We start from the raw sequence: 13336 nt of genomic DNA, 5'->3' as shown, positions 1-13336 counted from the left end.
CCTTTTTTTAAAAGCTGTGAGTAAACTGCGTTCACAAAACGTGATGGCTGCAGCAATTTTTCTTCAATGCAAATGTGAATATAAGTTGTGCAACTGGCACATATCAACCGCATACATAGTTGCTGAAAACTATCGTCCCCTTCGTCAGGGCAAGACTTCTCCAGAGAAATCTAAACAAAACATAATCAATGTTCTTTTCATGGCTTTGCAATGAGCGCAACTGGATAGTGAAAGTAGTCAGTCGTGTCGCCATGCATTATCATAAGTTGTTACTCAGAGTTCGTGAAGTGAGCACACAACGTGTGGTATACTGCATGCAATCATTTCTCATGCAGCAAGCAGTTAGTATGCTTGCAAGTAGTTGAGAGAGTACGCCAACAAGGTGGAAACTGACTATGATGAAGGATGATTGCTTTGTAGTACCTGTGGGTGCATGCCTCACTTCGCAACTGTTTTGCTCTAAAAAATACGAAGTGCAACTGATACAGTAACATATGGAAGCTGATATGACAGCAGCAGGGGGCGAAGACTATGTCAGTGCACATGCTCAGTTTCTCTTTTACCAGAAGAGGACGGAAGTTACGGCCACATGCGTTAAACAACTTTTCCTAGACTGTTTGTTTTTGTTTCGCCACGAACAAACGGAGATTTCCTGTACGCCGAATAAATGTTGTTGCAAGCCAGCGCCCTCAAAATTAAGCGTCCTCAAAATTTTAAAGCGAAAGCTTTACTGGCCGCGAACTTGCAATTTCGCCGTGGCTGTGCTCCGAGGAGGCACATGAAGTCACAACGCGCACCTCGCCCAGGATATTTCTCGCTCTCTCTCACTCCGTAATCACTAGCCACTCCCTAGCCCTTAGAAGCACTGAGCCACAGGTGTTCCGCCACTGCGCAGCGCCGCGCCTTTCCTCAAAATCCAACTTTCAATTTTCAGTTCTCTCTTCTTTACCTCCCTCCTTTATTTTTTTCCTTTATGGCGCGGTTCGGGTGTCCACCGAGGTATGTGAGATGGTTACTGTGCCATTTCCTTTCCTCAAAAACCAAAAAAGTGCAAACACGCACAAGCGCACAAAAAACACAAACACACGAAGAAAGAGAGTGATACCACGAGCGCTTATACCAGACACCAAAGCGCTCGTGGTTTCTGTTTCTTTCTTCGTGCGTTTTTTTTTTTGTGCGCTTGTACGTGTTTGCAATGCACCAACTCGCCCAACAGTCCGTGCTCCAAAACAAGTGAGCCGACGGCATTCACAGAGCTCATTGGCGTTGACAACTTTGCAAAGGCCTTTCCTTGAAAAGCGCACAACCGGCTGCAGTTAATCCCACCTGCAACCATTAACTGCAACCATGCAGTTAATGGTTGATCGCGAGAGATTGGTCACGAAATGAACGCTGCGGCCTAGCTATTGCTGCAGTACTGCATGTCAGCCGCAACGCTGTCAGCGCTAATGCATTCAGGCCACATCTCTCTCTCACCACCACCACATGTATCAATGCACGAATGAGGCGTCCGCATATCCAGGGAGCCAGTTATGCGCCCTTCCTTTCCCCAAAGCCATCTCAAGTTCATGAACACAGTGAACGCCAACATCTTTCGCTTTGTATATTCTGGATTTGCTCAGCCTCGATGCCCGAGCCGCGCACATCAAGGCACCCTATAGGATGGATGGATGGATACGGCTGAACCCCTTAAATCGGGCGGTGGCTCAAGCCACCTAGCCATGACTTATGAAATTTTACTCTTCTCTTGATTTTATCCGCCAATCAGATAACTTTTGCTTGGTTATTTCTACTCGCTTAAAATATATTTTCCCTTCACTGTCCTTAAACCCCAATGCCTTGGATAAATCAGCCCCGCTGCTTTCCACTGTAGGGTGAAGCCCTTTATCCACATTATTTTGCCACTAGTTGTCCACATTATATGCGCCACTAGGAGCGCCATCTGTCGTGTCAGCATCAAAATGTGCGTGTAAAATGAAAATGAAGTAGACCTGGTTTTTGTTTGCAGTTGAAAAGGAACTACGCTAAGACGCAACTAAATATTGCTGTTCTGTTCTCTGTGTCCCTGTCGATTCCTTCTTTTTTTTTTGATAGTAGATACAAAGTACAAATTCTGTGGATTTGTGGTGGATACGTCAATTGTGGCTTTGTGGTAGAGCACTCGCCTGTGCTTCGTGAGGTGGTGGGTTCGACTCCCACTGCCGCCGGGTACCCACCGGTTATTCTTTAATGGGTACAAGCCATCCCCGGCCTGGTCCTCGGCCTTCTAGGGTGCATGGCTTGGGAAAGGAGCTAGCTTCATCAAATCCAGGTACAGCAGCGCCGGTACACTGTCGTACCACTCACGAGCACGTGTGCGCTTGGCTGGTGTTTGTGGCACATCACAGGGCTCCTTTTTTTTCGCTTCTTATCAAGAATTAAGCCCATTTATGGTCTATGGCGGTTGAACGTCCCAAAGCTACTCACCGTAGTAAAGGTTGACGGGACGCTGCAGAGGGTGTGGGGGGGGGGGGGGGGGGGGGGCTGTGAGGACTTTTTCATTCCTGTGTGTACGTTGAGCCCTTCGGACACCGTTTCAGTTACCATGCACAATTTTATTTTTCCCAGTGGCTTTTCCTACTAAATTAAAAATTTCGCCGCATGGGCCCTGTTCATTTTTTCTTTAATTGGTTTAAGCCTGGTGGTGCTATGCAGGTACAGGCCGTTTCTCGTTCCACTTTATTTTTGTCATTGCTTTTCTGCTTTTAACCGGGAATGAGCCATCGAAATTCGACCGCCGCGGCCAGGATCGAACCCGTGTCTTTCGGGCCAGCAGCTGAGCGCCGTAACCACTCAGCCACCGCGGCGGCCGGTTGCAGTATGCGTAGTAGGAAGCCACACAAGTTGAAATAACGCGTCTCGGAAACTTGCTGTGCATTTGAATGTTTTGTGATGATATGCGGTAGTTTATAACATCAGTCATCAAATGTGAAGAAAAGTGTGTATTCTCGTTCTGGTAGCAGCTTCAATACCCTATAACTGAAGTTCTATAATATTCAGAATGATTATTTTACCCTTATTGCATTCCTTAGTATCAAGACGACCCAAAGGCATACATTTTCAGCGATTCTCCTACAGCAAATTTTCTTCCAAGCTCTTCGCAGAATAATTGCATAAGAATTATATAAGTGCCAAGAAATTGTTTTACATGAAATTAAATTACATATTTACAATCAGTGAGCCAAAAATTCATGTTCCCTGAAGATTTCATAATTATTACTACATTAATAAAATTTTGTTTTCAAGACCAGGCTCCCCCCTTAAACATATACAACAGAACAGCGAAATAGCAAATGCACTGAAAACTAGGTGAATATGCTGCACAGCGTCAGCGACGGCTGCAGCACTTCACTGTTAGTGAGGTTACTCCAATCGGAAATAGTTCGTGGAAGGAATGAGTATTTAAAGCAGTTATTTCGAACCCGAAAAGGAGTTAAAGTTAGCTGGTGTCATTGTCGCGTCGCATATACGGACGAAAAAACAAGCAAATCGGTAAGCTCCGTTCTGTAGTGTTTCCTGATTAATTGATACATAAATTTAAGTCTGTGCGCAACGATTTCGCTCAGTTACTGTTGGGAGGCCAGCTTGGATTAAAAGATGTGTTACTGATGTACGTTGGTAATTGTTATGTATGTATTGTGCCGCGCTCTCTTGAACCTTCTCTAATTTAGTTGTTAGTTTGCCGTGAACGAGTCCCAAATGATAGCAGCATAATCTAAGGTAGGCAGAACAATACATTTATAAGCAAGTAGGCGTAGTAATTTAATCAAGCAGTTTAACGTCGTGAATTGACACTTCGGCTGCGAGGGACGCCGTATTGGACGGCTCCGGATTAGTTTAGACCGCCAGGGGGTTTTGTAGCATGTGCCAACATCGTGCACCACACTGCCGCCTTTTGTGGAGGCGTAACTCGGCCTCCTCTTGTTGCCTTACCACAAAAATGGTCTGCTCATATGTTTCAGCACCTTTGTCGCTTTTCTGGTGCTCTGCACTTGTGCACTGCACAGAAGCCACCGCAGTGGGTGACTGCTGCTGCATCCTAGTTTTCCCATGTTGCGTCCCGCTATGTTTGGCCCGTTTAAATGTTTGCACACCTCAGTTAGTCATTAAACATATTATACGACCAGAATTCGTCACAACTGTAAATTTAGAAGCTGGGAAAATGTGTCACAAGGTGTTTGTAATTCTAGGAGGCGAGATTTCTGCTGTTCGCGATTTTGAGCGTATGAACTGGCAACATATCAACAAGGTCTGAATGTATTCATAGTCTAGGCAAGTGGCACAAACTGGCCCAGGTGAAACGTGAGTGAGCGATGCCCCCACTGCTGTGCCACTTCCATGGTCGTAGTCTGCAGCCCAGTTCCACAAACTGGCCAGGTTGTCATGCGAGCAAGAGGTGCTGCTAGTACTGTTGCCACTTGCATGGTGTGAACGTGTGTAATGCTATATGCTGGTCAAATGTTTAGGAGAATCCCTCAAGGTGGAGTAGATTTGTAAGAGAGTAAATACTCCCTTATTACAATGCTGTATGCTGTAAAGCGCAGACATTTCTCATGTCTGGGGCAGTTGAAGGGACCGTCACACCTAATACTAAAACTGGGCTTTCCTAAACCTGCTTGCCCCAGTGGAAGTCAAGTAGATGGAATTTCTCACTACTTTTGCCAATGCCCTAAATATCTATGCTCCGGTCCTTTTGCTTCATCTAAGTACAGAACAGTTCTGGATAATTCTGTAGCTTGCGGTAACTGCTTGATAACCAGATGTGGAATGCCTGGTAGCACTTTTTTTCTTCATCTCCAAGTTTTTTTCTCAGATTTGGTCCTTTTTTTAAGCACATTTTTCTTCCAGTTGCATATTCAAGGCTACCTTGCAGGCCAGTGAGGTACGGCTCTAGCACGAACCAATGCCTCAGTCAAACCAGTTCGTGACTTTTAATTATCTTGGTACCGATTAAAACTTTTACAGCCTTGTTTTTCCTTTTCATGATGGTTTCCTTCTTGTTTCAGAGGATTCCAAAATTTCTTCCGGCTGTTTTATCGTGTTTTAAATTTCTATTCTTTCCTCCTTTTGGATATGGTAATTTTGTTGCTGTTTTTTGTATACTTCTTGCGTGGTGTTTTGTAGCCGCTATATGATATTACTGCTTTATGTTTTTTCCCTTTCTGTGTATATATTATACATTTCTGCTTATACTGTTTCATTTTAACCCAATTGTGATGTTATTGTGCACAGTTATTTGTGCTGATTACATTATAGTCTGTTGTTTTTCATTGCAGAGTGCTTGAACATGACTGCCTTGCCAGGACCTCCCTGTCAGGGACCTGTTTTGGCAGTATCAAATAAAGGAGGGCATGATCACATATTTTTGTTGTATTATTTATTTGTACAGATCCGGGTTTGGATGTCCACAATAGGACGGAGAAGATAGCAGCATAATTCATGTAGACAGCAAACATGTCGTCCCGCAGGACCAACAGCATCAAGTTTTCTGTTCTTGCCTGTTTTCATAAAGTTGCTCCCGTTACCACTGGGTGGGATATCGTGCCTCACAACCACATGATCACTTCAAAAAAATGCTTCTGCACACTGCAAGTCTGCTTTACAGGTGTGAAAAGAGCACATATGCCCAGGTGTTTTTATTGCAGTCATACCATTATGCTGTCATTCTGCTGACCAGCAAGCAGTTCTGCAGTTATTCTTTGACCTTTATTTGAACTCTCTTTTTGTTGCAACACACAGAAGAGAAACTCTGCCATGTTGTCGCAGTGAGCTAGCAGCCACCTTATTTTGATTTTGAGGTCTAAATGGTGACAGAAGAAGCAGGAGGACCTCATCATGCAAAAGGATGAAATGACTGCACCAGGCATTTTTGTAGAATCTTTCTACACACATGCGCTTATATATGCATACACACAAACTTGTTGTTTCAAATTATTCAATACAGATTTTTATTTGAAAAGCAGCGAAAGGTACGTCTATGCAGGTTGATTATACAGCAAGGCAGACATCATGTACATAACAGAACACAACGAAATAATGAGTAATTAACCAATATAAATGGAACCTCTAAATTTTTTTTTGTTCAGGGCACAAGATTATACTGACAAATTGAAGGCCTTCAACATAAGAGGTAAACCCAGTTTAAAAAACTTCTGAAACAGAATCGTAATTCGAGATATGGACCACAGAAAATATGCATTTGGCAGCTCGTAAAAATTGCCTTTCCCACATTACATGTTCATAAAAGGGCGTTGCTTACATCACCTATGTTCTAAAACCGCCCATTTTCGATATGCAACGTGAGAAAACCCAACTTGAGTTCTCTGAAGCTATTTTCATGTTCGATATCTCGAGGCTTCATACAGGTTCTGAAAAGCTATGCTTGCCTCCGATTTTTACACCCTTCAATTTCACAATATAGCATCGTACCATGCCATTACACTCTGAACAATGTTGCCATAGAATCAGTACCCACCATCAAGTATTTCGGGCTTCACATAACATCCGACCTTTCTTGGAACAATCACATAGACGCGATTATTAAAGGGGACATGACATGTTCTCCCCACAAATCATGATTTTATGTTACTGCCACTGGCCACGGCATTATTAACTATACATAAAAAAGGCGTACGGCCCTATGTGCACATTTCAGCTGGAAAGCTAGAAATTGCAATTAGAAGTTATCGGTTCTAATCCCCTCCCGATGGGAGTGACGGCCATATAGATGCAGCCTGAGTGACGTCATAAATCGTTAGCACTGTCATCATCTCCAAAACTGCCGCGCACAGTCAGTGTGGAGCACAACATGCACCTATTCAAGTCCCGCCGTGGCACACTGCGGTGAAGTCTCCAAGATCAGACATGAAACAGGACACAGGCCTTTGTTGCCTTTGTCTTTTGTCCCCCTATTGTGGGGTGTGGGCTCCTCATTCTCTTGCCAACACCCTTTCTTCACCCCTAGCATGAACAATAAACAACCCACTGCCCTATCCTCACTATGCGCAGTTCAGTTCCAGGCAAGCACGTGACCATTGGTTTATGGCGTCACAGATCGAGGGTGCACCAGTGTTGCCTGACTTTCACACGGTTCAGGATAACTTAAATACAAATTACTTGTCGCACCAAATCAGCCTATATCTCGCCTACTTGTTCAGATATACTTAACAAACTACATGCAATAAACAATTTGAGTCTGAAGAATGGTACCATGACCTCTTCAACAAGGCATCGAAAGCATCTGAATTCCTTCAATGCAACCTTGGTTTATGAAACCCAGACACAATGCTTTTAACATAGAATTAATTAGTGTGCTCGAAATGGAATATACCTCCTTGATTTCTAACAGATGCACATATACTAACAAAATCGGAGTTTGGAGAATGAGCGTGCCCAATTTATATCTAAGAATTACTGAGTATCAAAAAAATGAAACAAATATCTGAACTTACCTCTGCTCAAAGGACAGCAAATATTTTCCATTCCCTCCTTTTTCACAAATAATACCATAGTCACTCTTACTTCACTTTGTGCCATATCACACCAACCTGTCGTGTTTTTACCTGCATTGATCACCAACTGAAAGATGCACATACCTTTCCTCAATTTGCTTTTTTCATTCACCTTTTTTCCACCCCATTCGTAAATGGAATCAACTGCCTGGTACCATTGCATGTGCCATTGATCATGATAAATTTGAAGCCAGTCTGAAATGTTACCTCCAGCTATAGTTGTGACCCTTCCATTTTTCTGTGCCTTTTGTGCAAACAATGCACTCAAATGAACATGACAGTCTACTGCTATCTGTCTTTATATTAACGTGATAGCGTTAATGGCCCCGTTATCCAGAACATCTGGTGTCAGCGTTGTGAGCAAAAAAAAAAACACTGGCATGGCTCTGGCAGGTGGTCCGCACAGAGCAACCTAGGAGGCAGATGGGCCACTTAGGTCATGTAACCTTGCACCGTCCTCACAGCCTGCCCACTGGAAAAGAGCCAAGTGCCTACCATGGCATGGGCCAGTTAAATGAATGATTGGTCGCTCGGGAAGAGCAACCGGGGCCGCAGAAGGCCCACTGCTGGGAGCACCTGCCATCACAGGGCAGTGGCGCATCGCTTAACCGCTGCACCACCGCGCCAGAAAGGGTACGAGGACTCCTGGCGATCTATGACTGTAAATTAGAGAATCACCTGTATATATGACAATTAACTCATTATGCTATTTGAGGCTAAAGGTGAACATAAAATCTTATATTCTTATATTTGCGGTATTCAGTGTGTTCCAGTTTATACCAGCAAGGTTCAGGTCACCAGCCATGATAATTTTACTTCCAGACATGTGCTTGAGCATATAATACAGAGCCAAGATAGGTTCCTCCAAAATTCTAAAGTGTGTAGATGGTATCCACATGTAAGAGACATTCTTGCAGATGGAGCTTGCACCGCACAGCTTCAACACCAGGGACATCTGCCATTACAGAGGAAGAAACGCTTTGTTACAAAAATGCAACACCCCCTTCCCTTGATCCTAGTTCCCTGCACAAAATCACATACCCGAGTGGTACAACTACAGTCTGGCTTGCATGGCAAAACGAGTTTGAGACTCTTGGTCAAACCAAAATGTGGGCTGCAGTTTGCCTGAAGAAACAGATGCGCGTTCAGGAAAGGTTCGTCTTTGTAAGTCCAGAATATAGTCGGCAGTTCCAAACCTGGCCAACGTGGCAAGCAAAAAAAAATTAAATTTTAACCCTTGTGCATACGTGCCTCCATATAAATACCTTCAAGCATGGCATAATTAAAATCGCCGTAGTCTCAGCTATCTAAAACGTAATCTTTGAGATGCCCTGTTAACCACTTGAAAACTTGCATATCAGACTTGTTCTTGCCCAACTTGAATTCACGTTCCCCATGTGGTCACCACACCAAGCCTATTTAATACAATTGTTCAAGTGAATTCACACCTGCACAGCACATTTTCTAACCATAAAATATGACCAGTAATCAAGCGTTACTAATGTTAAGTTACCGCTATCACTCACTAAAGTTAATTACAACACTAGAGTTACGTACGAAGATTGCTTTGCTTTGTCCAAATCAGGCATCCTACTAACCTTCCCCTAGCAGAACCACATTGTGCATCCCGTTGTCTTTATAAAGACAGCAGCTTTAGGCACTTATTCGGTCGCACCACTGCTGCTAATTTGACAGCCCTCCTGCAAACCATAAGCTGCTGGAATGATATTTCTGATCACACCGCTTCCATTAATGACCCTGCAGTCTTAAATCACCAAGAGCTGTTATGCTTTTCCTGGTTTATTTTGTGCTGTCTTGTACTTTGTTAGTCATGTTTTAAATGTTCATTTAAACAGCAGAAATATAATGTGTTGTGTACTATTCTCCAAAGCCTTATATTGTATTACATATGATTTTCTGCACCACGTGCAGTTCTGTAACTTCTTTCCTACATGCTTGCCTTTTGTGTAACCCATTTATGGTGAAGCTTCAGAAGTTTGAAATATGACAGTGGGTAATGTGAAATTTGAGTGCAGCTCTTCAAATGCCACTTGCCACCACTGGCAGGTGACGTGTTACACTGCTAGCCACCTTCCAGTTGCCCATTCCTCCACTCTCTCCCTGGCAGGTGGCGTTTCACTCTGCTACCACCTGCCACGCCAAGAGTGGAGGAATGAGCAATCAGTTAAGACGTTGAATGCAGGAACATGCGCTCAAGAGCTTCTCTGTAAAAAAGTGATGTCCTTCATGTATGCGGCTTTTTTCTCTCCTTCGCTTTCTGTATACGCCCTCCGCACATAATACTCCTATTAGAAGCGTGTGAGTGTTTTGACTAAATGAATCTCCTGTTGAGAATTCGCGACGGAAGGGCAATGATTGCTTTGGCTAGGTGCACAGCAATTTATAGCACAGCTGCAGCGTAGAACTTAAATGCATGAGGAATTAAATGATGAGGCGGTATAAGCAGCATCAGCCCCAATTCCTTTGCAGTATAACTAACAAAACAGTCCCAGATTAAGCGTTAGAAGGTGGCGGAAACACCCATGGTCGTATTAGCACACACGTAATTGCTGTGCATTTTTCAAATGACAAAACATGTGATCCCCACGTATAGCCATGCATAGTAATGCGTGAAAGAGTGAAAACTTCATTGTGCAGTCGATATGACAGTAGAAGTTCTTGGCACACTTAAATATTGGCGCCTCACAAACAGTAGCACAAAACAGCCCATTATTGCCTTTGCAAAACCATGTTAACTGAGCCCATGATGCCAGAGGAATGTCTGCAACCGAAAGGTGCTGTGGTAAGTGGACACAGACATCATAGGCACAAGGTAATATCTAGCTATGTACTTTGGTTCGTAGCGCTTTTCTCTTTTATTTTCTGCCGAGAATTACATCGGTAGTGGGGCCTTGTTAGGCTCAGGCCAGCTGCCTTTGACTTGGCCGTCGAAGACCATGCTCTGTGCAATATTGAAAATAAATAAAACAAAAAATGCCTTCGTTTGAAAGCGAAAAACTAGCAGGTCTACCAATATTCCGAACTCTCCGCGATATCCTGGCGTGATCGTTCACGTTGCGTACTGGTGAACGATCCTACATTTTCGCTGTGGCACTATTACAGATTGAAGCCCAACTGAGCGCCAGGAATTCACACCCACACAACTTCCACAGCAAAGTAACCGGGACGCGTGACAGGCAAGGCGAAAGACTCGCTGCACAGTTCTTTAACTGACACAACTTTCAGTGCAAAGTAGCATGCAGACGCGAGAGGCAAGACGAAAGGCTCACTGCAGTTTAATTCACACAGAAATAAAACATACAATACTCGGTGCAACTCACCGGACCTGACGTTTAAAATTAATGAGCATCAGTGCCGTCAAAGGTTTGTATTTCGTGTAGAGCTCATCCTCCACCATTCAAAAAAACAGCCTGCTGGTACTTAATGTTCAAGTAAAAGCAAAGCTTTACTCCACTCTAGCACTCGTTGCTCACGCACTTGCCTGCCATGTAAGGCCAGCTACGAAACTTCTGCGCCATATTTCCAACAATCGTACGCACTGAATGACTTGACATACCTGAAACGTTCACCTACCCTTCGTAAGCTTACGTCTTGGGAACTATTCGCGATGTTTTGAAATGTAACACAAGCAGCATGGAGGCGGCCATCTTGTCTAACGCTTTATGGTCCCCTAGCGGTCAACGCCAGTACTGCCATAGCAAGCATATTTGAAAGCAAAACAAAAAAAAACATGTCGAAATGCATGCCAGCACTTTTAAATGCTCGCATTTTAGCTTTGCTAACACTGAATAACGTACACACGCCAAGTTGTCAAGATTTCACAATGGTTTTTACGTTTGTAAGTTTGCAACACAGTGGTTGGCAAGCAAATTTGGCTGCTGATGATGACACTAGCACAACAGCGCTTATGGTATAAATGGCGCGGCGTTTGAAAACGATAGCGCTATGTTTGGACCAGTGCAGACGACGGGTGCCGTTTGAAAAAGTGCTGACGCAGATGATTCGTGTCGCAGTGGTTTTGATAAGCTAGCGTGGCAAGCGAAACGCGCAGAGTTTGATACGGCAACGGTGCAGGTGAGACGCCATGTTTCGAAGCTTCTCTTTTTCCCTTGCTCGCAAAATGCGCCCTTCCAAATTATTCAAAAGGAAGTGCTCTGAGGCTAAATGGCGGTGTTGAGAGAGCGAAAAATGCTCGACAATACCATGTATACATTACCAAAGATCGGCCTAAGGTGCGCAATCATCAAAGCAGTACAGACACATTCGGCTGTACGTTCTGTATAAGCACAAGACATAAGTGAATATAAACTGCCATGTAGAATATGAATACGTCTAGTAAATAATTCCAATGAATTTCTTCTTATTTTGGTCTCGCTGTCTAGCATCCGAATAGCAAAGCGGACTAGTGCAATTACGTACACGTTACGTGGGCTTACAAAACCAATTACAATTACAAAATATTTAGTCGGCATGGACGAAAGTGGTCATCCATATCTACTTGTGCGCTAAGCACTGTTACAACTAAGAAAGCACGCAACTGATGGTTTAATGTCCGTGCGTCTTCAAAACTTTGTTTTCGTAGTGAAGGCGCGAATATAGTACGACGTAACGCAAGCGCGCGCGCGCTGCTTTGGTGAAAAGGCTCCGTCTATAGTTCAACGCACTGCCGCGGCCAGCGTAACCGGCGGCTGCCAGCGTGCCCCGACGGGCCCGGCGCAGCTTTGGCTCCTGCTCCAATTGCGCGCCGGCGCCGCCGACCGCGTCGACACACAATGCATCGCGCGGAGAAAAATGGCGGATGCCATTGCGAGCGGCGTGAGTGGCGCGAGCTGCCCAAATATTGAAATTGTGCCGGACATCGTTGTGGAACGGTTTATCGAAGCCATAAAACAGCACCCTTGTGTATACGACACCAAAAGGCTGGATTTCAGAGACCACCAGGGCAATGAGAACGCTTGGCAACACAAGGCGAAGCACCGGTCTCTCCACGGGTAAGTTGTTCCCGTGGAGAGAGCGATCTTTCGCACATACATCGAGCGCCTGCGCTTTCGCCGCTAGCGGTGCACTAGCAACACGAGAGCAAGTTTCTGTCGCGCGGATAACACCCTAGCCATGTTTCATTAGTAGCCGCAATGCCGTGGATGGAACGAAACGGATGAGGCGACGCAGAAAAAGGCGCGAACGGAATTCAAACTGCCGGCGTGTAGACGGTCGGCGCGCGAGGCGGCGGTCGTTCTGCGCATGCTCGGCGCGCGGCGTCTGGTCGCATAGGGGGTGGCGCTTCGGCCAGCGCAGCGAAACCGGCGTAGCGAGACTGAACACGTCGGACTATAAATGCGCCTTAAATGGTTCATTGCTTGTTGCCACATCGCCAAGCGTAGTCCTTCGAGGCGGTGTAATATAAGCTGAACGAAATCTAGGTCCGTAGTTTGAAACCTGGGCAACGAATGTAACGCTTAAAATTGCTCCAGCCATACGCGCGGCATACCTGTGTCGTGCTTACACTTTTATGCAAATGGACAGTTTACTTCACTTTGCATGAGTGATATATGTGCATAAAAACAAATCAAGGGCCTTCATTACACTCTGTGATGCCGTCATCAATATTGGCAGCTTCTCGGCACTACAACTATGTTACGCAGTGAAGGGATTTCATTGTATTGTGCAGGCACTGATTTAAGCATGCAGTACTGATTGCCCTCCTTCTAAATAACTGGTTTTGATCTCCTCAGGCGTTTAATAGTGCATAGCACCTTGCCTTGAAA

The 13336-nt window shown here is 44.6% G+C and overlaps 1 protein-coding gene across 1 annotated transcript in view; it reads right to left on the bottom strand.

The window, feature by feature from the left end:
* LOC144113603 (uncharacterized) overlaps positions 1-11384 on the bottom strand; it is a 117699-nt gene extending 106315 nt beyond the window's left edge. Inside the window, exon 1 of the mRNA XM_077646772.1 lies at positions 11141-11384. The gene's annotated coding sequence lies outside the window, so the exon portion shown is untranslated. The remainder of the gene's footprint in view (positions 1-11140) is intronic.
* Positions 11385-13336: the final 1952 nt, after the last annotated feature.

The sequence above is a fragment of the Amblyomma americanum genome, chromosome 1 (genome assembly GCF_052857255.1).
Source record: "Amblyomma americanum isolate KBUSLIRL-KWMA chromosome 1, ASM5285725v1, whole genome shotgun sequence".
In the NCBI taxonomy this organism is placed as follows: domain Eukaryota; kingdom Metazoa; phylum Arthropoda; class Arachnida; order Ixodida; family Ixodidae; genus Amblyomma; species Amblyomma americanum.
The sequence above is the reverse complement of the archived record's forward strand: the minus strand, read 5'-3'. Positions and strand labels throughout refer to the sequence as shown.